This window comes from Gorilla gorilla, chromosome 3 (genome assembly GCF_029281585.2).
Source record: "Gorilla gorilla gorilla isolate KB3781 chromosome 3, NHGRI_mGorGor1-v2.1_pri, whole genome shotgun sequence".
NCBI lineage: Eukaryota > Metazoa > Chordata > Mammalia > Primates > Hominidae > Gorilla > Gorilla gorilla.
The window spans coordinates 205,813,033-205,838,802 of NC_073227.2; the positions used below are offsets into that span (position 1 = coordinate 205,813,033).

Sequence of the window (25,770 nt, forward strand, 5' to 3'; positions counted from 1 at the left end):
TCCTTTTTAAAAAATGGCATTCAGAGGTCTCTCATGATACTGGTGCTAGAGAAGGAGTTAACTTTCTGGTTCTCTAAACTTCTGATGATGTACCCTAATAAATAAATGCACCCCTCACATTAAATGCTTTTATCTATAAACTATATACATGTACATTCTGCAAGTATTTTCTGACCATTAGAAAACACACAAATATGAATTTAAAAGATGGCCAAAAAATAACTATCCATAGAAGTTCTAATGTTTCTATTCTATTCTACACTCTAATGGATGGTCTAGGCAGCCACTATGGGGCATACACCCCACTCTGGAGACAGTCCTTCCATCTCCTGAGCAGCCCTGCAGCCTCTTTGGTGGCTTGCCTGCCTTGTGTCTCCATCTGTTCCCCACCATGGGCAACAATGCACGAAACTGCTAATGGAGGCACCCTGAAATGCGTGCCACACCTGGGAGGCAGAGGGACAGTGCCTGCAAAAGCCTGCAAAAAGGGACTGTCACATCAAAGAGGGAGGCAAAGACACTCAGCATCACCCAGTGATGGAGGGAAGCATGCCAGAGAGAGCAGGACGCTACTGGTGACCGTCACCTGGCCTGCCTGAGAGGGTGAGGAGACTGAGCCGGCCTCTCTGCAGGACAGAGAGGCTTGAGGCCGAGACCCACGCCAGGCTCCAGGGCTGGCCTCCTCTGAAGGTCTGTCCTGGACACCCTGAAGCTTCAGCCCTGACCCCAAGGACAAGGATCTTCACCCTGCCTGAACTCTAGGGAGGTCTTGGCATCGGCAGAGTTTGCCTCTGACTCACGTCAGGAGAGAAAAGCACAGACTGGCTGTCTTCAGAGTCTAACCTGGGAGTCTGGGCTGCTCAGCCACCCCCTCAAGAACTCAGTTCTGTCCACTGTGAGGTGCCTGGCTGGGCTGCTTGACAGATAAGGTCCCCCGCCAGCTCCCCATCCTGGGATGCCTCAGAAGCTTGCCTGAGGCGCTATGTAGGTAACTGTCCTACAGAAGGAACAACGAGCCATTTGACCATTTCACTAGTGGCACAGAAACAAGGGGCAATTTGAACACAAGCATACCAGGTAAAGGAAGACTACAGTAGAGTTATGTAACATCAGCTGGAGCTCAGCACTGATCTCCTCCCCTCTCGCACCCTGCAAAGACCACAGCCAGCTGCTTCTCCAACACAGCTGAAACTACACGGAAAGAAACGCCTCAGATGTACTCCGAAACACAAACTTCACCCAGTGAAAGCACAGGCTTAGGTCCACAGACTTTCGATGCCTTGATCTTGGCTGTAAGATCTACGTTTCGCACCGTATCAGAATAGACAAACCTGGAACATTGCGATGTATTTTCTTGTTAGGGACCACCTTCTATGGGACATCTGACCATCGGAACCTGCCCTACCCTCAATCTATCATTACATAATCTTACATGCTTACTAGCGATAAGGCCCTGTATTAAACGCTGCTGAAAACACAGAGATGACAATGACTAGGTCTCCCATGTGCCCAGAGCTAGGAGTGTGGCTGGGGTGCCAATCTGTGGAAGCCAGATATGCACTCATGAAAAGATGCACGTGGGACAGAGGCTGGGATGCTCATCAAAATATTTAATAGCCAGTACGGCCAGACACCAACCAGCCAGAAAAGACACAGGCCAGTGCACCAAAACAGGGCTCCAAAGTTCCTCTACTGCCCCATGTATTAACCCTTTAGTTTCCACAAGAAGGGTGGGGCACTTGGGTAGCAGCTATTCTCTAGCCAGGATGGGAGTATTTCGATATTTTAACCACTAGCATGATCGCTGCTGCATCTACAGCTGAATGACAGTGAGCGTAGGTGAGGAAGGGGAGAGTCACTCCAGGAAAAGTGCCTCTGAGGAGCAGGGCTCTGTGGGACAAGGAATGGCATTCCAAATAGGCCAACATGGGCATCGTACCATTTAGATGTACTTTTTTTTTTTTTTTGGAGACAGATCCTCACTCTATACCCCGGGCTGGAGTGCAATGGCACGATCTCGACTCACTGCAACCTCCGCCTCCCAGGCTCAAGGGATTCTCCTGCCTCAGCCTCCTGAGTAGCTGGGATTACAGGCACCTGCCACCACACCTGGCTAATTTTTGTATTTTTAGTAGAGACAGGGTTTCACCATGTTGTCCAGGCTGGTCTCGAACTCCTGACCTCAGATGATCCACCTGCCTTGGCCTCCCAAAGTGCTGGGATTACAGGCGTGAGCTACCACACCCAGCCTAGATGAACTCAACACAAACTTTATCCCAGCAAAAGCACAGACTTGAGTCTAGAGATTTTCAGTGTCTTGATCTTAGCTATAGGATCAAGGACACCATCGGACCAGGACACAGGAAGGTCAGTCAGGCAGATGACAGCACCCAGGTACAGTGTCTTGGGTACACAGACCCATTAACCCCATGCCACCAGAGTTTGCTTTCTAGAAGCCTCAGGATATGGTGGTTTGGAGAGGAGTGGAGATAGCAGGTAGGAAGCAAGCAGCAGAAGCCCCTGACAGGCAAGGTAAGTAAACACCTGGAGCCTTATGGAGGGGAGCCTGGAAGGCTTCTGCTTAGGAAGGATTTGATCAGAGCTGTGATTTAGAAAAAGCAACCATCCCCTCTGCACCCTGCCCCTCTTCCTAACAAAGGCCCTCACTGTTTAAATTGGGGGTGACAATTCTGGATCACGATGGCAATACTAAGAAGGCAAGGAGGAAGTGCATGTGTGTTGGGCAATACTGCACAGAGAGGGTCAGAATAAGCAGAACTGCTCACTGACTGGACTTCAGGGCAGAAACCAAGGGCAATACCGACGTCCAGCCATTCTTTGAACAGGCACAGGGCCCGGGAACAAACTCCACACGTGTGCATGGCCAGAGGGGCAGGCAGGTTGTGTCACCTTGGCCAAGTCACCCCCCTCCGATCCCTGCAGACTCCCAAGTAGCTGGGACTACAGGCGCCCATCACCACGCCTGGCTAATTTTTTGTATTTTTAGTAGAGACAGGGTTGCACCATGTTAGCCAGGATGGTCTCGATCTCCTGACCTCATGATCCGCCCACCTCAGCCTCCCAAAGTGCTGGGATTACAGGCGTGAGCCACTGCACCTGGCCAATCATGCGTCTCAATTGTTCTCCAGCCTTACAAGACCAATGTCCAGGGCAGGCAAAGCCTTTTATTTTTTAATTCTCTAGAAAGTCACAGCTACATAGCAAGTGATCTTATCACTCCCTGAGCCAAGCTGAATCAAAATTTGTGGTCTCTTTCAGCACTCTAGTGGTATAAAGAGATAATTCAAGGCAGAGTGTAAATGAGATGGGGGTAAAATCAAGGAGCAGTGACACCGAAGGAGACCCAGCTCTGTTCTTCCTGTCTTACTGCCAGCTGTATAACCTGGAACTTTCTTTTTTTTTCTTTTGGAGACAGAGTCTCACTCTGTCACCCAGGCTGGAGTGCTGTGGCGCAATCTTGGCTCACTGCAGCCTCCGCCTCCTGGGTTCATGAGATTCTCCTGCCTCAACCTCCCCAGCAGCTGAGACTACAGGCACGTACCACCACGCCCAGTTAATTTTTGTATTTTTAGTAGAGACGGGGTTTCACCATATTGGTCAGGGTGATCCACCCGCCTTGGCCTCCCAAAATGCTGGGATTACAGGCGTGAGCCACCGCACCTGGCCTAACCTGGAACTTTCTAGGCCCTCCCGGACTGAGAAACTTCTAGCTCTGGAGGGGCAGTAGAGCCCAGCAATTAGGAGCACAGACCCTGAAGCCAGACTGCCTAGGTTCAAATTCTGGTATGGGGAACTTAATCTTTGCACCTGTTCCTTTATCTCGTGTACAGTAAGGATAGCAGCAGGACCTACCTTACAGGGTTGCTGAAGGTACTAATGAGTTAACCCATCAGAAGCTTAGCAGCACCTGGCTCTGTCTGCTGCTCTCATCACTGCTCTGTTCCTAAGCCTGGCCGTGTCCAGGCTGTGGCTACCACCTCGGTCAGCTACCACAGCCCTGCTTTGTGGCAGACACCTGGACCCTGAAGGAGAAACTAGCTCCGGAAGCACTTTCTCATGACTCTGCTTAATAAAGGAATAAATAGTATTCAGAGTGTTTCAGTCCTTCTTATATGGACATTTCTCCCACAACAAACCTAAGGGGAAAGTGCCCATTTCTATAGCAGCCAAAGCTGTGCTAATGGATAGAGCCTACATTTATCAGAAGTCCCCTCCAGAATGAGGAAATGGTCTACAGGCAGGCCCCGTTTCCTCCTCTGATGCCCTAACTTCTTTCCATTTCTCTTTCCAAACCATGAAATCCCTATTTCAACTGCTTTTGACTAGAATACATGAACCCAAAAGTCCATTAAACCTATTCATTAGTAAAAACACTTTTCAAATTATTGTTAATTTCAAGAGTTTTAAAGCAGAACATTTTTTATTTTCTAAAGACGTATTTAAACATATAACAAAGGTTGGTAAACTGTTCTGAAAAATATCCAACAAATGGGGAGAAGTAACTAAATTATGGCCCATACAGCAAATAATGCAGTCGTCTTCAGAACTTATTTTTTGAAGAATATGTAACAACGTGTAAAAAAGCCCACAATATAACTTAGGTGATAAAGTTAAATTGTCAAAATTGTAATCTTTAATTAACAATGTATGCTTAAAATTTGTTTATTGTATAGGGAAAAAAGACTGGAAGGAAATATAACAAAATGTTAATAGTATTTAATCTCTGGAAGAGCTTAATTTTTCCTATTTCCTAAATTTTCTCCAGTAAGTATGTATGACTCTTAAAATATGAAAAACAAATACAGCTTTTCTGTGGCAAGTGGTTTTTAGATATTAGACAGCTTTCAGAATTTTATTTAAACTTGAAGACCAGCAAATAATTCATAAAGAGAATCAGCCCAGGCACCTGTATGGAACCACCAGTTTTGAGATTTTATCTTATTGTTTTTACTTTTTTTTTTTCTAGAGATGGGGTCTTGCTGTGTTGCCCAGGCTGGTCTTGAACTCCTGGCCTCAAGCAACAAGCTATTTGCCTCCAGATGATCACATCCTTCTAAGGCAGGCAGCACAGGGGAGCAGGGCCCTTACTCACCTCCACTGAAGTTTTTGTCCAAGGGTGACACCCTCCAAGCCAGCCACACTTCAAGGAGTCTCCAATATTTCACCCGCCCCTCTTGATTCCTCAAAGGTCATAAGTGAATCAATACTGTGTTGTTTCTAACACAGTCAAGAACATGAAAGTGGGCTGGGTGCAGTGGCTCACGCCTGTAATCCTAGCACTTTGGGGAGGCCAAGGAGGGCAAATCGCTTGAGCCCAGGAGTTCGAGACAACTGGGCAATATGGCAAAACCGCTTCACTACGAAAAAAATATAAAAATTAGCTGGGCATAGTGATGTGCGCCTGTAGTCTAAGCTACTGGAGAGGCTGAGGTGGGAGGATCAACTGAGCCCAGGGAGGTGGAGAGGCTGCAACAAGCCATGATCACGCCTGTACTCCAACCTGGGCGACAGAGTGAGACCTTATCTGGGAAAAAAGAAAAAAAAAGAAAGTGAAAATGTCATGATGTAGAAAATGAACATAACTCAGATTATGTGATAGTTTTCTCTTCTTGTCATTATATACAACCTAAGGCTTGCCACAAACTGAAATTTCTTATGCATTGACATTCAGCATTTGATGTAAAATGACAATCTTAGAGTTGCTGCCACAAACCCTGGTAAAACTGCCCCTGCCTTCTCCAGTTCACTAAGTTCAGCTACTCCTTCAGGGCTTGTGCTCCTTTAAAACTTTTCAGAAGCCCCTTGAAGTACCAACATGTTGAAACTCAAACTCAACTGCCTGCAGCTTCAGATCAGCTCTGGCCACTGAGAATTCTTCTCCAGGCCCCAGTGTCAAAGGCACTTTTGACCATCATGTGTTTGTCTGACTACCAAGTTGGACTGCCAACCTTCACTAAAAACTCCGGCACCTTTATCTACCTCCTGTCAGATCACTGCCTGTCAGAGAGGGAGGCCTAAAAAGGCTTTAGGATATCAACAGCTTTGAGCTGCCTTAGAGGAACTTCTTTTCTATTTTGTAGTACAGGAGCCTCATGCACTGCATCATCCAAACAAGACTCTCCACAAAACATTACTAATGGATTCTAATTGAACAGAGTTTGGTTACAAGAGACAGTAAACACAAATGGGCACCTGTTTTAAATGGCAAACTTACACAATAAATTCAATTGATCTTAAAAACTAAACATTCCTCTAAGGTTACTGACTATAAATATCTAGAAATTACTACTCCTATAGTCTTGCTATTTCCAGACAAGTGAAACTGGAAGGGAGAGAGGAGAAATACCCAGTTATAATGACAAGACAACCTTATCTTTTCTCAAAAGCCTCCCCAAACACACAACCATTTTCCACAAAACAGTTACATCAAAAAAGACGTAGCAAGACCTAGACATTAAGCATGCTAGAAAGTAGGGACAGTTTTACCAGTGTTTGTGGCAGCAACTCTGAGATAGTCATTTTACATCAAATGCTAAATGTCAATGCATAAGAAATTTCAGTTTGTGGTAAGCCCTGGGTTATATATAGTGGCAACAAGAGAAAACTATCACATAATCTGAATTATGTTCATTTTTCTGCATACACCATGCATGCTGGTACACTTTCAGTTAGCCTAAACTTCACCCAAAAGTAGAGGTGGCTATGAAAACTCTACCTGTATGGTATAAATAGATACCTATCCCTACATGCATGGGTCACTTGTATCTACCTCCTAAATACCAAAAACTTAGAAGCCCAGATTTTTCAGTCAGGCTGCCTGCGATAATAATAAAAATACTGCCAAAATAGGAACAACAGAGACAGGAAGGAAATATGTCAAAATGCTTATAATTGTGGGGAAGGGTAATTTTTTGTTTTGTTTTGTTTTTTACAGAGTCCTGCTCTGTTGCCCAGTCTGGAGTGCAGTGGCAGGATCTTAGCTCATCACAACTTCTGCCTCCTGAGTTCAAGCGATTCTCCTGCCTCAGCCTCTCGAGTAGCTGGGACTAGAGACGCATGCCACCACGCCTGGCTAATTATTTGTATTTTTAGTAGAGATAGGGTTTCTCCATGTTGGTCAGGCTCGTCTCGAACTCCTGACCTGAAGTGATCTGCCCGCCTCGGTCTCCCAAAGTGCTGGGATTACAGTGAGCCACCACGCCTGTCTGGGTAATTTTTTTTTTAAGTATTCTGTTTACAGTAAATTCAGAAAACAGAAGTCTTTAATATGTCTATTTTAAAGGGGAGAGGTATAAGGTGTGCTGCTAACAAGTTTATTTTTCTAGTCACAGAATTTGGACTCATGAAAGATTTTAGTCTAATGCAGTTTGTTCACACATATAAGGAGGGGGGCCTCAGACTAGGGAGGTGTTTTCCGAGTTGAGTCAGAACAAGAAAGTAAGTCTCCCAAGACCTGGTCCTTTTCCACTATATCACACTGCGCTGTCTGGCTCCAATCTGATGGCGAGCAATGGTTCCTTAAAAACCATCTTCTCAAGCCTACCCGGCATAGACCTACAACTCAAACTTTAAGTTTTAGCTAGCCTATTCTTCCACGTCCACTTGAAAAAAGAAAAAAAAGTAAGAAACAATCAACCAGAAGCCTTCGATTTTTTTGCTAGCAAGAAGCCAATAATTGTTTTCTTTGGGACAATCACAGGTTAAGTTGTGAAACGTGTGGCAGAAACTGCAAGATTTAACCAGTTTCTCTCAACGCTAATCAAAGGTCAAGAAAATAAAAGACAGGGCAGTGAGAGTCGCGGGACTTTAGACACTCCTGCACCAAGAAGCTTAAAAGTCTTAGCCAGGGCACTAGAGAACGCTTTTAGAATGGTCACTCTTAATTATGCTCCATAACCTTGAAATTGGACTCAGTGGGGAAGGGGTTTCCACACTCTCACAACGCACTGACTGGGCGAACGCCTGTCCCCAGACTCGAATCCACGTGTCCATTCAAGTCATCTACCGCCACTCTCCGTCTACGCTGCCAGGTGACAGACATCATCTTTGCTTCTCAATTTCAAAAAATGCCAGCACTCCTTAGATCAATGACTCCACGGCCAAGTGCAGGGGCCACGGGCACTCCTCTGGAGTCACCGAGAGAATGTCTGCCTCTGGCAGCGGCCTCTGAGCTGCCTGTGGGCCTCGTGCCGGCGCGCTGCGTGGGGCCGGCATCTCAGCGGGCGCGAGTGCAGTCTCGCCCCACGCGCGGTCCGAACGCCCACGAGCCCGGCCTCTGGGCAGGCGGGGGCCGCGGACGAGGGCAACGTCAGCGGCCCAGGGGGGCCACCTCCTCCCAGCCGAAGCGCGGCGTCCGGCTGCTTCGCCGGGCCGGTCCCCGCCGCCGCACACGCAAGGGTCGGTCCCGCGCGCATCCCCGGCCGCGCACCAGCCCCGCGCCCGCGCCGCCCGCGACTCAGACACAGGAAGCTGCGGCAGCACGGGCACCCTGGAGGCCTCCGGCTGCCGAGGGAAGCGGGGCCGCGGGCAGGAGGCCGGAAAGGCGGCGCGGCCCCACGAGCCTGGGGTGGCTCACGCGCCTCCGCGGCGGCCGCTGCTCCGGGCTCGGCCCTGAAGGGCAACGTGAGCCGGCGCCTCGGCCGGGGCCCGGGCACCGCCGCGGGAGCAGGCGCGGCTCCGCACGGCGGGCGCACTCACCTCCTCCGTGGACCGGCCGCTCCGCCGCCGGCTGTCACTGCAGCCCACTCCCTGCCCCACGCCGGCTCTGGATGCTATTTAAGGCGCCGCTGGCGCCGCCGCCTAGGCCCGCTGGTTGCGCCCCCGCCAGCACCGCGGCTGAGCCAGGATGCTGCTGGTGCGCTCGCCGCGCCGGCCCCGCCCTCCCGCGGCCCCGCCCCGCCCTCCCGCGGCCCCGCCCTCCCGCGGCCCCGCCCCGCCCTCCCGCGGCCCCGCCCCGCCCCCCCGCGGCCCCGCCCCGCCCCCCCGCGGCCCCGCCCCGCCCCGCCCGCAGGCCCCGCCCCCGGCAGGCCCCGCCCCACCGAGCGCCCGGCCGCCCTCCAGTCTGGGCGCGCGTGGCTGGCGGGTGGCCGGCGGTCGAGAGGCTGCGGCGGCCGAACGCCGCTGGAGTCGCCCGAACGCCGCTGGAGTCGCCCAGACTGCCTCGGATTTCATAATGAATCTGAGGAAGGACAAAGGGTACATTGGACCGCCTCAGCTCAGAGGCGCCGCGGACCCTGGGCCCCGCGATGCCCGAGGGGCGGGCGGCGCCCTCCGGATCCTGCACCCTCAGCCGGTGCCCCGCTGGCCTCCTGGCAGGCCGGGCAGAATTCTGCTGCGAGGGCCCTGGAGGCAAGGGCCTTCCTCTCCGTTTTTCCTTGACACTGACGGGCGCGGCCCCACAGGGTTTCCCCACGCTCCCTGGCCGGAAGACCTTTTCTGTCTGGTGTCTGCAGAGCCTGACGTGGGCAGCGCCCGCAGCTCGCGCCGGTGCAGGGGAGCTGAGGGCCGACTGCGCGCTGCACCACGGCGGCCACCTGCTGTGCGGTTCTGAGGGCTTCCGCGTCCCTGCCATGCCCATCTGGGGGCTTCAGAAGCCAACACGATGGTTTTCGGGCTCACATCCCAAAGGCTGCTCTTCCTTTTAGCACCTGGGACCTACCAGGAACCTCAACCTCTAACAACATTGGTCCCCGTTACCGTGGGGTTTGCGCCTAGCGTTCGCTGGAGGACCGTTTGAAGAATGACTGTTGTCATAAAGGCCTTTGATAATAATAGATACTGTTTACCCAGTGCTTGATGCCAGGCATTGCTACAAACACTGAGTACACATTATTCTATTTAATCTTCATAAGCCGGTGGGGTAGGTACTGTCATTACTGTCCTTTCACAGAAGAGGAAGCTGGGGCACAGAGGTTAAATGCTAGTGAGGGCAGTACCACACTTGGCACTCAGGCTGCCCCCAGAGTGTGGGCAAAACCAACGCAGGGCTATGCCTGGGCTGCAGGCAGGGGAAACTGACCACGGGTTCGCTCCAGGCCTCAGCCACACTGCAGTTCACTCCCACAAATAACTGAAGGACTTTCCCTGGGTGTCTCCCACAGTGTGCTGGGCGCAGTGGTGCAGTGGGGTGAGGACAACGCACACACCAGCAACCTCTCTAGCCGCTCAGTCCTTTTAGATCTCCATCTTCCAGATCTAGAAAAAATGGACTCCACGTTCGTTTTCACTGGTTCCCGCTTGGCTAATCCCTGGTTTTTCTGTCCAGATCTCGCCTCCCCATCCGTGATTTTGTCATCTTTGCCTCTCCTTTTTCTTCTTCTCCAACCGGTCCCTCAGCCCCAGAACCTCTGCAGGCACCTCCCAAGTTCTGTGGTCTATTTTTTTCAAGCGCTGCTGGAACGAAGTACCACACACTAAGTGGCTTCAACAACCGAAATGTATGGTCTCTCCTGGTTCTGGAGACTAGAAGTACAAAATCACGGCGTGGGCAGGGCTGGCTGCCTCCGAGGCCCATGAAAGAGCATGTGTGCCCGGCCACTCTGGCTTGCAGATGCCCATCTTCTCCCTATGTCTCCTCACACCATCTTCCCTGTGGTGTGTGTGTGTGCAAATCCCTTCTTTCTATAAGGACACCAGTCATACTGGACTAGGGCCCACCCAAATTGCCTCATTTTAACTTGACGACCTCTGTAATCATGAGGTAATGTCCAAGTGAGGTCCCATTCTAAGATACCTGAATGCCCAGGCACGGTGGTTCATGCCTGTAATCCCAGCACTTTGGGAGGCCGAGGCAGGCAGATCAACTGAGGTCAGGAGTTCAAGACCAGCCTGGCCAACATGGTGAAACCCTGTCTCTACTAAAAATGCAAAAATTAGCGGGGCATGGTGGTGCGTACCTGTAGTCCCAGCTACTCGGGAGGCTGAGGCAGAAGAATCGTTTGAACCCAGGGAGGTGGAGGTTGCAATGAGCCAAGATCATGCCACTGCATTCCAGCCTGGGAGACAGAACGAGACTCTGTCTCAAAACAACAACAACAACAACAAACCCCTGAACATATGAACTTGGGGAATGTGGGGGTGACAATTCAACCCGTAACATGTGGATGGTCGTCACTGGCTGTCTCACCTTATCTCTTCTCCTCAAGACACTTTTCTCTTAAACTGGGTGCCTCTCCCTGGGCTCTAGCCCTTAATGAGGTGATTTCCAACTCAAGGCTGGGAAAGGCACACAACCCAGAATCAGACCTGAGTTCACACTCCTTCTGGCAGGAACTTCTAGGTGACATTGGGAAGCAACTTCATTCCTTAGAACCTAGATTTCTCCTCTGGCTATAAGGGGGCTTGGCTAAATAATCTCTTAGGTCTCTTTCAGCACACACACTTAAAAAAAAAACAAAAAAGTTTTTATCTAATCACTCCAAAAAGTTTTACAATGTATGGGGTTGTCTTGTGGATTTGAGATAGAGACTTTGATGGGAGGCAGTATTGCATAGTGGTTAAGAACACAGGCTTTGGGGTGGGTGAATCCACATCAAGCTTCATTGCATCCTCCTTAAATCAGGAATAATACCTACCTCAGACAGGTGTCATAGGATTGACAGCCATGCCCTTGGTGTTCTCATTAAATGAAGATTCCAGACTCTATAGTTGGGACTTTGTGACTTAGGTAAGAAACCAGTCTCTTTTTTTGAGACAGAGTCTCACTCTGTTGCCCAGGCTGGGGTGCAGTGGTGCGATCTCGGCTCACTGCAATCTCTACCTCCTGGGTTCATGCCATTTTCCTGCCTCAGCCTCCCAAGTAGCTGGGACCACAGGCGCCCACCACCACACCCGGCTAGTTTTTTGTATTTTTAGTAGAGATGGGGTTTCACTGTGTTAGCCAGGATGGTCTCGATCTCCTGACTTCGTGATCCACCCGCCTCGGCCTCCCAAAGTGCTGGGATTAGAGGCGTGAGCCACCGTGCCCGGCCTTTTTTTTTTTTTTTTAAATGAAGGACATGATTGTTTTTAAAAATTGGGCCAGGTGCGGTGGCTCACACCTGTAATCCCAGCACTTTGGGAGGCAAATGCAGGAGGATTGCCTGAGTCCGGGAATTCAAGACCAGCCTGAGCAACATAGTGAGACCCTCCCTCTCTAAGAAAAAGTTTTTAAAAGTTGTGTCACAGTGATCACAATGACCACTATTCACATCATAATGGCTTTTGTTTTGGCTATTAACACTGCAGTGTTTTTGTAGACTGAAATGTGTCTGTGGGACCAACAGCATTAAAGAATAAAGATCCTAGATGAAAATAAACACTAATAATCCTGGTGTCCTCTCCAATAGAATTAATCTAAACTCCTTATGAATCAGTAGCATTATAATGTTATGTAGTTATGAGGAATAGAATTCTTTTAGAAGCAGGCAGCATGAACTTATACTTCCTTGTACTTACTTCTTTAAGAAACCAGTCTTAACCCTCCTTTCTACTGTCTTTTTTTTTTTCAAGCATCTCTCTAGCCAAGGGAATAAGAGCCAATTGGATATTGTAGTGGTGCAAATTTCCTAGCGGAAATTTGAGTCTTTTTTCGGTCGCTCCTGCCCTTGTTACATTTTGGCCTGATTAAAATGTTGTGGCTAATTCTGGCTAAATCCACATTGACATCTGCCTAACACCGATTAATCAATCTCCTGGAGAAGCTAAAGAGAATTGGGCCAGGTGCAGTGGCACACGCCTGTAATCCCAGCATGTTGGGAGGCCAAGGTCGGCGGATCACTTCAGCCCAGGAGTTTGAGACCAGTGTGAGCAACATGGCGAGATCCTGTCTCTACAAAAAATACAAAACTTAGCCCAGCATGGTGGTGTGCACCTGTAGCCTACAGTCCCAGCTACATGGGAGGCTGAGGTGGGAGGATCTCTTGAACCCAGGAGGTCGAGACTGCAGTGAACCGTGATTGCACCATTGCACTTTGGCATGGGCAACAGAGCAAGACCACGTCAAAAAAAAAAAAAAAAAAGAAAGAAAAGAAAAAAAGAATCGAAGTCTTTCTGGGTCAAGCTGATTAGCAGGTTTACAGTGGCCTTGTCTCAAAAGTTCCCACTTGTGATTAGGAACTACAAAGCTGTGATTATTATTAATCTTCTGCACCTATTGCTTTTGAGCATGGCTATCTGAAGTATAGCCACATCAATTAATAATGGCCGATGAGCTTTTAATTACAGACCTCGGTAATTGGCTGGTTAAAGGAAGATTGGCATCAGTAACTGAGTGCTTTTTGTTCAATCCATTTTGGGACTGCAACTATATTAGGCATACATCCATGCCCCCATGAAAGGGACTGGAAGGAGGCAGTGTGTCCCGTGAATCCTCATGAACCATCCCAGTCTTTCTTACTCCCCTGCACATCCTCTTCATTTACACAGAGTAGGTATTCAATTGTTGAGTTGGACACATTTTTCTAACTACTCAATGTCAACCAAGGGTAGATCCACGTTTGGAGCCTTCAACTTACGCAGTTTAGGGAACCTCTATAAGAAAATTACAAATACAAAGTTGGATACAAAAGTGAATGTTTCCTTTAGAATTAGAACAGAAATCACAGTAAACTACACATTTTAAAAGTTTGGGCTTTCTAGGGCCTCCGGCAGTAGGGAAGGGAAAAAATGTTGCCCACATAATTGCAATCATAAATTTCACAAAATCCAGAAAAAAATCACCTAAAAATTTTATTAATTCTTTTTTCCTACCACTCTAATAAGTTTTTCTCCTGTGTTTTGGGCTGCGTACTAATGAATGTTTTCTTCATGCGACATTTTAAATAAACTTTATAAAACAGTTTTTGATGTGTAGAAAAATTGCCAAGTTCCATAAACCCCCCACCCAATTCCACTGATTAACATCTTAGATTAACATTTGTGATGATGACTGAGCCAATATTGACACATTATTATAACCAAAGCCCATCCATTGTTTAGATTTCGTCCGTTTTTACCCAGCATCCTTTTTCTGTCCCAGGATATCAACCAGGATATGGCATTGCATTGGATCCCAACCAGGATATGACATTACATTGGATCCCAACCAGGATATGGCATTGCACTGGATCCCAACCAGGATATGGCATTGCGTTGGATCCCAACCAGGTTATGGCATTACATTGGATCCCAACCAGGATATGGCATTGCATTGGATCCCAACCAGGATATGACATTACATTGGATCCCAACCAGGATATGGCATTGCACTGGATCCCAACCAGGATATGGCATTGCGTTGGATCCCAACCAGGTTATGGCATTGCATTGGATCCCAACCAGGATATGACATTGCATTTACTCATCACGCCTCCTTAGGTTCCTCTTGGCTGTGACGGTTTCTCAGACTATCCTTGTTTTTTAGGACCTTGACAGTTTTGAGGCATACTGGTGAGTGTTTTGTAAAACATACTTCTATTGGGAGTTGTCTGATGTTTTTCTCACGATTAGACTGGGGTTATAGGTTTTTAGGAGGAAGGCCACATGTGACATTTTTATAATATAATTTTCTACAGGAAGAAAATTCGGACTTTTCTCTACCATGATTGATGGGCTTTTCTTACACTGTTAGTTTTGATTCAAAATCAGAACTATGTGGATGGGTACCAAATTCATTGCTTTTCATTTTAAATGAATGCTGATTGGAAAAATTTTCAGTGGTAAACCCACCGGCTATGTCCATTTCACTCCGTGTTTCTCTTCCCCTGCCCATCTCCTAAGATGCCTTAGGAGAGGGCAGGTATGATCTCTGGCCTTGAACCTCCTGCCAGGATGCTACATAAGTTGACAGAGAGGGTGGAGAAATATCCCTGAAGGCATTCCTGTGCGGAGAAAGCTAGAGCTATACATGCAAGTCCCTGTGAATTCCGTAACTACATCTCCCCAGACCCAAAGAAATGTATGTTCAGCTCCGGCTCTTGTTAGCTGGGTTCCAAAGATGACCTTGGTCACTTCAGCACCATGATGGGATGAGGTGGTGACAGAAGAGACTTTGCATAGAGTGCACCAACTGTGCTATGTGCTGTATCAACTGATTGCAGCTACGTGGTCTTACTTTTGCAAATTTTGTGGAAACATTTAACCATGTGACTAGGTTGCCAGAGCCCCTCCCGAGGTCTCACAAGGGGCTTCTATAAATGAGAAGCCCTAAAAATTAAGCTACATGAGCCTCGCAATGAATCTACTCCCGTTGGCAATGCTTTTTGCTCCGTTATTATGCCACTGCTTGGACTTGCTAGTACAACTCTCCTGGGCTTCAGCAGTAGTGAAGAAGAAGCATTTCCACCAGGCTGACACTGTTCTAACGCTACTGATAATTATCCTGTGGTCTTCAGTGGCCCTAATGAAGTCATAGTCCCTTTCTCCACACCCCTTTTAGTTTTAACATGCACTTGATCCACTGGCTTCATCCACTCCATGTGGGAGAACAATCCACAGCTGCTTAGGCCGCAGCTGCCCAGGGTTTCCCCTCTCTTTTCTGGGTCGGAGGACTCCAGCTGTCCCAGACTCACTGCTCAGGCCTTCTCCTGGCATTGCAGTTCTGCCCCAACACAGAGCTGACAAACCAGGGCTTCTAGACCCCACCCTGCGTCCCCACAGCACTCTGTTTTTTTGTTCTTGGAAGTGATATGAAAATCGTATGTAGTCAATGTCAAAAAGAAATGATAATTACTTCATTTTTCCCACTCAACTGGCCACTTATTCCCAACTAGTAAAATTCAACCTCTGCAAGGGTTTCTAAGGCACCCTTCATAACCTGACCCTGCTTTCCCCACCAACAAGTTCATATCATTTTCCTCTCCAGCTATCTGTAGTCAAGAGTAAAAAGTCTGGAGTCACACAGGTTGGAACCAATTCCACTACTCACTAGTTCAGACCCAAGGCAAGTAACTGTCAAATCCCTATCTTGCTTATCTGCTGAGTGAATATAATACTGTATTGCATCAAATCTAAATCATCAATTGTAAGATGCACTATTAATTTGTGTAGCCCTGATAAAGAAAAGAATTTCTGCTGATTTTAATTGCAAAACATTGTCCTTTGGAAGATGCACCCTCTATCAATTTGCTTTTGCTGTATGACAAATCACACCAAAACTTAATGGCTTAACACCACAATCATTCATTAGCTCATCATTCTGTGGGTTGGCACTTGGGCTAGGTTCAGCTGGGTGGTTCCCCTGCTGGTCTCTCTTAGGCTCAGTCCTGCAGCCACCAATAGCTGGTGGATCAACTGGGGCCAGATGCTCTGGGATAGCCTCATTTACATGTTTGATGGTTGGCTGACAATTTGCTGAGGCTCCTCAGTTCTTCACATGGCCACCCTAGCAAACTAGCTCAAGCGTGTTCCAATAGTAGTGTCACGGCTACAAGCACAGCAAAGGGGACAAGCCTCAGGGCATAAATGCTTTTCAAACCCCTTGCATCATGTCTGTGTGCTTGAATCCAGGCAGTCTGGTTCCAGACCCTTGACTCTCAACCTGCAGAGAGTTCCGTCTTGCTGGAGAGGGGAATGAGAGCAGGGATGGGTCCCGTTGGCTAAAGCAAGTCACATGACCAAGTCAAGACTCAGTATGGGAAAGAGCTACTGAAGCACACGGGTACGAGGAGGAGAATTTTGCCGGTTATTTTGCAATCTACCCACATCCTGACTGTGTACATAAAAAAGTCTGAAGAAATTTGTACTAAGAGTGCACAAGTACTAAGAGTAGTAGTGTTTGCCTCAAAGAGTTGAGTAGTAGGGCTCTGTGAGATAATGTCAGTAATATCACTTAGTACAGTGCGTGGCTCCTGGTCAATGTTCTGTACGTACTATTACTATCACATTTGTGTCTGTGCTTCTTTCTACCAGAAAGCTGGTAAATTCATGCTTATCCTCCCAATCCTAACTCAGATATCACTTTCCCTAGGACACACACACAATTTGTTGCTCCCAGAGCTGTGCCACCCTGTACTTTACACACATTGCCTTTGTTGCAGCAGGTTGTCATTCTTGTGCTTCTGTGGGCCTGGCTTTGGGCTTTTTGGTAGCAGATATTCTGTGTCTAGACACCTTCCATCCCCAATACAGTGCCTGGCACTTGATATGTGTTTATTTAATTGAAGTGACATGTTACTTGCAACAGAACTGCTTCTCATTCCCCTGGGTATCATCTTCCTTTCCTCTGGGGATGCTCCCACAGCACGCTACCATCTTTCTAGTATAGGACTTGTGACACTGAGCTGTGATGACTTGTTTGCGTAACATGCACACATAAAGAATTTTCCTTATTTCTTTATATTACACAGAGCTCTATATTACACAGAGCTCCCCAGTACCATGACTAGTGGTAGCAGCAAATACTCTATAAATACCTGTTACATTTATTTATTTATTTATTTATTTTTGAGACCGAGTCTCACTCTGTCACCCAGGCTGGAGTGAAGTGGTGCAATCTCAGGTCACTGCAACCTCCACCTCCCAGTTCAAGTGATTCTCGTGCCTCAGCCTCCCTACTAGTTAGGATTACAGGCACCTGCCACCAGGACCGGCTAATTTTTGTATTTTTAATAGAGACAGTGTTTCACCACGTTGACTGGGCTGGTCTCAAACTCCTGACCTCAGGTGGTCTGCTCACCTTGGCCTCCCAAAGTGCTGGGATTACAGGCATGAGTCACTGTGCCTGGCCAACACCTGTTAAATTTAGAAAACAGAGTTTTCAATCTCTGTCTTACACCCAAGAAGGCCTGTGGCCCAGAGATCCGGAGTAAAATTAGATTTAGTATTTAATCCATCAATAGCTGTTTCTTACTGCATCCCTAGGGTATGAACTCTGTTGACTTTTCTCTCCTCTTTAGGTCACAACCCAGTGACATCACCACAACAGAGAGAATCATTGCAGGCCCTATCCATGTCTCCGTGGTCTCTCTGATCCCCCACCCCCACCCCAACACACACACACACACACACACACACACACACACACACACACACACACGCTCACAAACGTCAGTATTTTATGTGAGTAGAGTGTGTCTATAAATACCATGGACGGTGGATGGGACTTGGATCAGGTCTTTTGTCACCCTATGATACCCTATGGGGGCAGGACCCCAGGACCCCATAGAGTTGGTATATTGGCTCAGAGGGATGTTGAAACTGTGAGTGGAACAACATACCACCATCCTCCACTTCCATTTGCACCCTCTACTTCTCTCCTGCAGCAGGCTGACGCCGGCCCAGAGCCTGCATACAGCCACAAGCTCACTTCTCAGCCTTTTGGAGGCCATGCACCACCTTGGGAATGCAATGGAAGATTCAGACCCTCCTCATAAACGTTTCCCACATGCTTTCTATGGGTTCCCTGGGGTCCCTAGTTAAGAGCCCCGGTGGAATAGAAAGGGCACTGGATTTGTACTTGCAGAGATCTAAGTTCAAGGTCTGATTCTACCTTTCACTAATTCTATGGCTGATCTCTCTGAGCCTCAATTTCTACATCTGAAAATGAGGTATAGCCAGCACTGCAGGTTGTAAGGGGCCTGCTACATGATAGGTCCTCAGTTTTGCCTTCCCCGTCTCAGCCTCCTAGGTACCTGGTTACCATTTGCAAGAGCCTGTAGCTAACAGGTGGAAGTTTCATTCCAAGTTCAGGTCTTCATGCAATCACGTGAAACCATTTACTGAGCATTTATTATGTGCTAGCCACAGTGGTAGATGCTGGAGTATGCAAGTGTGTGTTTATACCTGGCTGTGAAAGGTATACAGAGTTGAACATAATATAAGACCTCAGGGAGCTGGTAGTACGATGACCTAGTGCCCATCTATCCACAGAATGCAATTTGCCTAAAATGTTTAGCACAAAATGTTTTACCTGATTAACCCACTAAAAAGACATCTTATTATTGATACCTCCAGCATTTTGGCTATGGGATCAAAGTCTGGCCTATGTTTGACACCCGTATATCTCTGTGAAAATACATTCTCTTCCTCAAGTCTATTAAATTCAATGCCAGGAGCCTCCATTAGGGATATTCTTGTGTAGTCAAAATTGAGTGAGATGTCTTTGGCATGAATATATTGAATGCACAGCTTTTGAAATTAGTTCACTATGGTAAATATCAATGTTTTCACTGACTGAATAAAATTGATTATAATATTGTACTCTACACAGCTAAAGATTATTAACTTTTAGGGAAATGATTTTTTATCATGGCTAAAAATCCATTTTTAAGATGCTTGTCAGGCTGTTCTTTTCAGCATAGTTCTCGATTGAAAATGTAGACAGCTCATGGTATTGTGGGCATTTGTGCTCACTGCTGAACACATTTGAATACCTCTGCTCTCACAGTCTTTTCTTCAAGTCAAGCAGTCTACCAGAATGCACTAAGCTCCCACTTTGCCAAGAAGCTAGCTGTTTGATAATAATCTGGAGAGATTCCTAAAGACTTTGATAAGTGTAATTTTTTGAAAGCTCTGTCTCTCTGGTGTCATTCCTACTGAGGCTGCTCATGTCATTCAGGTTCCATAATTTGGATGTTAAATGAAAAAAAAAATGAAGTACAGTGGTCTAGTTTACAATTTAGGTTAATTGGCCTACTTCAATGTATCTCATTTTCAAGTATTTTCACCTTTACTATGAACTCCTACTTACTGAGCACCTACTATTTTGTACAGTTCTGGGCCAGGAACTGCTGTGAGTATGAGACACCTGCCTTCTTGACTGTAAGCAACAGAAATCCACCATGAGCAATATGAGTAGATATAGAATTCACTGAAAGGAAGTTGGAGACTTTCAGAGACTGAAAGACCTGAGCTGGTGTGTGGTCCAAGAAGCAGGAAGAAGAACCACAGCCATCTCTTAACAAGAACAGGCTGCTCAGAAGGCTGCCGGCCAACACAGCCACAGTAACTGCTACCAGGCTGGGTCCACTGCAGGCCACAGCTGCTGCACAAGGAGGTTCCAGCCCTCCTTTTATCTTTGCCGCACGCACCCAGGAGTCAGAATTCTAGGCAAGAGCTCCTGGTTGCCAGTCTTTGGTCCTGCGCCTGTGCCCTGGCTGCTGGGGGTGGAGTGAGGAAAAGGATGCCTTTGCTTTGTTGTCTGTAGTTGCAGACAGGGTGACATGACCCCTCCAAGTAGGAAGAGGTTATTAAATACTGGATAGTAAAATATGACAAAGCTCCACCACATTCTTTGTTCAATGATAAGACAAGTACTAGCATTAGAATTAGTTTAGACAAAGGGAATTAAACTTTTTTTTTTTTTTGAGTCTCGCTCTGTTACCCAGGCTGGAGTGCAGTGGCACGATCTCGGCTCACTGCAACCTCTGCCTCCCCAGTTCAAGTGATTCTCCTGCCTCAGCCTCCCGAGTAGCTGGGATGACAGACGCATGCCACCATACCCATCTAATTTTTGTATTTTTAGTAGAGACAGGGTTTCACCATGTTGGCCAGGCTGGTTGGTCTCAAACGCCCGACCTCAAGTGGTCTGCCCACCTCGGCCTCCCAAAGTGTTGGGATTACAGGCGTGAGCCACTACGCCCAGTGGGAATTAATTATTTACTGGAGAAATAAAATTTTGAAGGAGGAATGGCTAAGAATTACCATGCAGATAATGATAAGCCCAGGCATAAATGCGGATGTATACAGAGGCCCAGATACATGAGACAGCATAGAGGGTGAGGTTGGAGGAGTAGAGAAAGGAGATAGGGAAGGATTGGCTGCCCTTCTCAGCCAGCTTGGACCATTGGACAGTGGTACGGAGAGACACTGAGCAGTTTTAGACAGAGGCAGGTCACATTTACCTTTTAGAAAGCTCACCTTGGTCCCTCTACGGAGAGTGGATGGCAAGAACTGGTGTGGGTTGCGGTAAGCCAGGTTCGGGGAGACCAGGTTTTCTCATTCTGGCTTTTTCTCCAATTAGCTGTGTGATCTGGCCTCCAACTTGATCTTAACCTGTCTCATTATTTTCATCTTTTAAAGTGCTTTGATTGGAAAAGACAATTTTAATGTGGTCCATTCTACCTTCAAAGTTTAGACTTTGTTACTGTAAAGGCAAATTGGAGTATGACTATTAAAAAAAACTTAAGTTGCAGGATAAATTATTTTAACTACTTGTTTACTTATTCAACAAATATTTTTATTTTTATTTTATTTTATTTTTAGAAACAGGGTCTCACTCTGTCACAGGCTGGAGTACAGTGTCGTGATCATAACTCACTACCGCATTTAACTCCTGGGTTCGAGCAATCCTCCCACTTCAGCCTCCCAAGTAGTTGGGATGACAGGCACATGCCACCACATCCTGCTAAGTTAATTTTTTTTGGTAAGGGTGGGTAGAGACAAGGGTCTTGCTTTCTTGTTCAGGCAGGCCTCCAACTCCTGGCCTCAAGTGATCCTCCCGCTTAGGTGTCTCAAAGCACTAGGATTACAGGCATGAGCCACTGCGCTGGCCTCAACAAATATTTACTGACTATTATTTATGTCTCAAACACTGTTCTAGGCTTCAGAGAATTAGCAGTAAATAAGAAAAGTCCTTACCACTATGTGAGGTCTTTTGAATGAGAACTAGATTCTAGCAAGAGGAGTGAGGGGCAGTCAACAATAAAGAAACAACTGTCTAACGATATAAGGTGGTGATATGTGCTATAAAGAACAAAGCAGGTTGGGGGGATTTGGGAGTGACCGGAGAGAGGCAACTCATCATAGGCTGGCAGGGCGGCCTCTCAAAGAAGTGGAAGAGATTTTAAACAGAGATTCAAATGAAGGGAGGAATCAAATGAAGATAGGCAGGAAGAATTTTCCAAGCAGAAAGATCAAAGAAATGGCAAGTGGGAAGGTCTCCAGGCATGTGAGAGGAAGAGCAGGCAGGTCAGTGAGGGCCGAGCACAGAAGAGGGAAAAGCAAATACAAAGGCTCCGAGTCATGTTGAAGAGAAGACAAGAATATCTACATGACGTCATGGAGGGGCCAGAAAAGGGTGACGAGAGATGACTTCAGAGAAGTGGCCAGGGACCAGCCTTCATTCGCGGATTGTTGATTGTTTCATTCTTTCAGTGCAAGAGGCACTGTGCTAGGATCTGGGAATGCAACCATGAACTGGCCATTCCTTCAAGGAGCTTAAACCCCTTCCAAGGGGCTCAGAAGACATCAAACGTGTCTTTATTTTTTTTTATTTTTTTTTTTAAGACAGAATCTTGCTCTGTTACCCAGGCTAGGGTGCAATGGCGTGGTCTCAGCTCACTGCAACCTCCGCCTCTCGGGTTTAAGCAATTCTCCTGCCTCAGCCCCCCAAGTAGCTGGGATTACAGGCACGTACCACCACACCTGGCTAATTTTTGTATTTTTAATAGAGATGGGGTTTCACTATGTTGGCCAGCCTGGTCTTGAACTCCTGACCTTGTGATCTGCCCGCCTTGGCCTCCCAAAGTGCTGAGATTACAGGTGTGACACACCACGCCTGGCCAAAAGACGTCAAATGTATCTTCTCTCGTCAATCTTTTTTTCCATGTCTCCATAGCTTGCCAACTCTCCTGCAGTCACACTTTTCTGGCCCATTGAGCTTTTGCTAAGGATGTTGGCTTTGCCTGGGTTTGCCCTTGTTATCACCTCACACGGCTAAATCTTCCTTAGCCTGTAAGATTCAGCTCAAATGCCAGTTCCTTGAGGAAGTTTCTAATACCCCAGACTGCGAGAAGTCTCTACTGCTCTATGTCACTCACCCATTTATCTGTCCATCTGTCTATTCAGCCATCCTTCCATCCATCCATCACTTTCATTGATCTTTTCCCCTCCAGTCAGTAACAGGCCTGTCCTGGGTACCACTGATGCCACAGTGGACAAAAAAAAATCTTGCCTTTGAGTAAGTCAGAAAGCAATGGCAAAGTCAGACAAGAAAATGAACTTGAAATATAGGGAAATATTACAGTGAATTATTTTTTAATGGGCACTGCTGTTTGTTCAATGTCATATGGAGCACAATAAATAATAATGAAAAGTGAAATATCAAATCCTGACTTTAAGCATGGCTCCTGTTTTACACATAGAGTTTGTAAATAATTTTTCAATGTATAGGATAGATATTAAATATTGGCTTATCAAAGATTTAATATACAGTCTAAATGGTAGAAATTCAACTGGACAATTTGCTATGATGACAACAGTAAAATAATTGTCTCATCTTCTCCTTTATGGCTTTCACTGACGTAATGTAGTCAATTCCTCAAACAGTAAATTTCTTTTTCTTTTTCTTTTCTTTTCTTTTTTTTTTTTTTTGAGACGGAGTTCTACTCTGTCACCCAGGCTAGAGTGCAGTGGCACGATCTCAGCTCACTGCAAACTCTGCCTCCCAGGTTCAAGTGATTTTCGTGCCTCAGCCTCCCGAGCAGCTGGGATCATAGGCACATGCCACCACGCCGGCTAACTTTTGTGTTTTTAGTGGAGACGGGATTTGGCCATGTTGGCCAGGCTGGTCTCGAACTCCTGACCTCAAGTGATCCACCCGCCTCGGCCTCCCAAAGTGCTGGGATTACAGGCGTGAGCCATCATGCCCAGCCCAAGTAGTAAATTTCTATGTAGATAAAGTAATTAATCAAAAATTGGTATGAAACACTCTACCAACTAAAAATCTGTGGGAGAACCCTCCTCAAGGCATTTATATTATATAATTGTGGGGATAAGACTCAGAAATGAAAAAGTAATTTCATTTGTGAAATGCATTTTTAAAAAGGCAGTAGAGGATAAGAACCAAATGAATGGTATATAGGAAGTCAGTGATATGAACTCACAGAAGTATTGAGGAGGGAGGCTTTGAATTGGTCCTTTCGTGATGAGCAAAATTCAGAGGATAAAGTAAGTGGAGGAAAAACTTCACATTGGGGAAATAATGAAAGCAAAGGCCTGATTGAGAGCTGGTGAAGGGCTGAAAATCATACAGAAGAGTGTGGAGTTCAATGGAATTTATGAAGTTGGTGCTAAGTTGTCTTGTTTACCATTATCCCCAGCACCTAGCATATAGCTTGGCATAGCTATGTGTTGGATGAATGGATTTTAAAAAAAATGAATGAATAAGCCATAGGGAGCTACTGCAGATTCTTATTTACAATGACTTAAAGAAAATGGTGCTTATGGGAGATTAACCTGGCAGCAGTGATCATGATGAGCTGGACTGAATAGAGAAGACGGTGAAGAAAGGACCACCTCCTGGGAGGTCACATGAAGTATGGATATATAGATCTGCTCCAGGTGGTGCCTGCAGGTTTAAGAAACAGTTGAAGGAACACATAAGAGTCACCAATGGAGATGACTGGTCAGGCAGAAGGAGGAGTCAAAGATGACTGGAAGAATGGCGGTGTGTTTATGGGGTCTATTGAGTTGTAAGAGAGGAGGGTGTTTCAGGAGGATTGCCATAGGAGAAGGTGACATTTAGGGGCAGGAAGAGGGAGGGCATGAAGGTGTGGAGTCCTTAGTCTAATTGCAGAGAGGAGCATCAGAGTCATCTGCTCTTGTGGGCAAAGGCCTCACGTGAAACGTTTAGGCTCCTAGTCCTCCGTCTTCTTGTAAGCTAAGTTAATTTCCTCTGCAATTCTGTAGCAATACAAACTCATTAAATAACCAAATCAGGAAAGTGTGTCTGTGAGGTAGTTCCATCATCTTTGATTTCTCCTTCGTTTTTCTGTGATCCTGCAGAAGAAGGCTATTTTTTGTTTTGTATGTTCTAAGTAGGGATGAGGGTTCTGCTTTGCTTGCTTCTGAACTGGAGAATGCTATTGGTGAGGTCCCCAAAGGCAGCAGGAAAAGCCCTGGGGTGGAAAGTGATGCTTGCTGTCGTTATTGTACCCGCTATTGTACCCACCCTGTGGGGAAGGCTATGCAGCCAATGAATGGTCTAGTCAAAGCCTGGGCCTGCCTGTCTCTGGACCCCCCATCTGTGGAGGGCTTTATAAAGAGGGTACATTTCTGTCTGGACCAGCCAAGTGAAGACTTGCCTGAAGGCAGGTGTATATTTAGAGGACTGCCTCCAGTTGTTTCCCTCCCACAGTGGTGTCTCTGTGGAAGTGCATCTGCTACATGCGGATCAAAGTCATCTTGCCATGCAGTTCATAGCATCCATGTTTTTGTCTTTATCAGAAAGATAATAACGGCTTACAGAATTCTGATAGTGGTGGCAGCATCACCTGGACAGTCAGAAATAATGCACATGAGAGATGAAGGGGGCTTATCCCTAGGTGATAACAGTGACAGTGGAAAAAGTGGATGTAGTAGCAATGGATGTTGCAATGGGACTGTTTTCTTTTCTCTTCTCTTCTTCTTCTTCTTCTTCTTCTTCTTCTTCTTCTTCTTCTTCTTCTTCTTCTTCTTCTTCTTCTTCTTTCTTCTTCTTCTTCTTCAGACAGAGTCTCACTCTGTCACCCAGGCTGGAGTGCAGTAGCATGATCTCGGCTCACTGCAACCTCCGCCTCCTGGGTTCAAGTGATTCTCGTGCCTCAGCCTCCCGAGTAGCTGGGATTTCAGGCACATGCCACCATGCCCAGCTCATTTTTTTGTATTTTAGTAGAGACAGGGTTTCACCATGTTGACCAGGCTGGTCTCGAACTCCTGACCTCAAGTGATCCACCTGCCTCGGCCTCCCAAAGTGCTGGGATTACAGGCATGAGCAATAGGACTGTTTCTTGAATGGGTGGGATTGGGTGGTGGTGATCATGGGGGAAGAAGAGTAGGAAACTAGAGGACTCAAGAATGACTTCTAGGTATTTG

At 46.8% G+C, this 25,770-nt stretch overlaps 1 protein-coding gene across 4 annotated transcripts in view; it reads right to left on the bottom strand.

The window, feature by feature from the left end:
* ACSL1 (acyl-CoA synthetase long chain family member 1) overlaps positions 1 to 9,587 on the bottom strand; it is a 71,486-nt gene extending 61,899 nt beyond the window's left edge. For 2 of the 4 annotated variants that reach the window (XM_055384892.2, XM_019025440.3), the window contains exon 1: positions 9,452 to 9,587. The gene's annotated coding sequence lies outside the window, so the exon portion shown is untranslated. Of the gene's footprint in view, positions 1 to 8,718; positions 8,918 to 9,451 lie in introns of those variants that run through there. The other 2 variants (XM_063705677.1, XM_063705678.1) reach the window with 2 other exon arrangements.
* Positions 9,588 to 25,770: the final 16,183 nt, after the last annotated feature.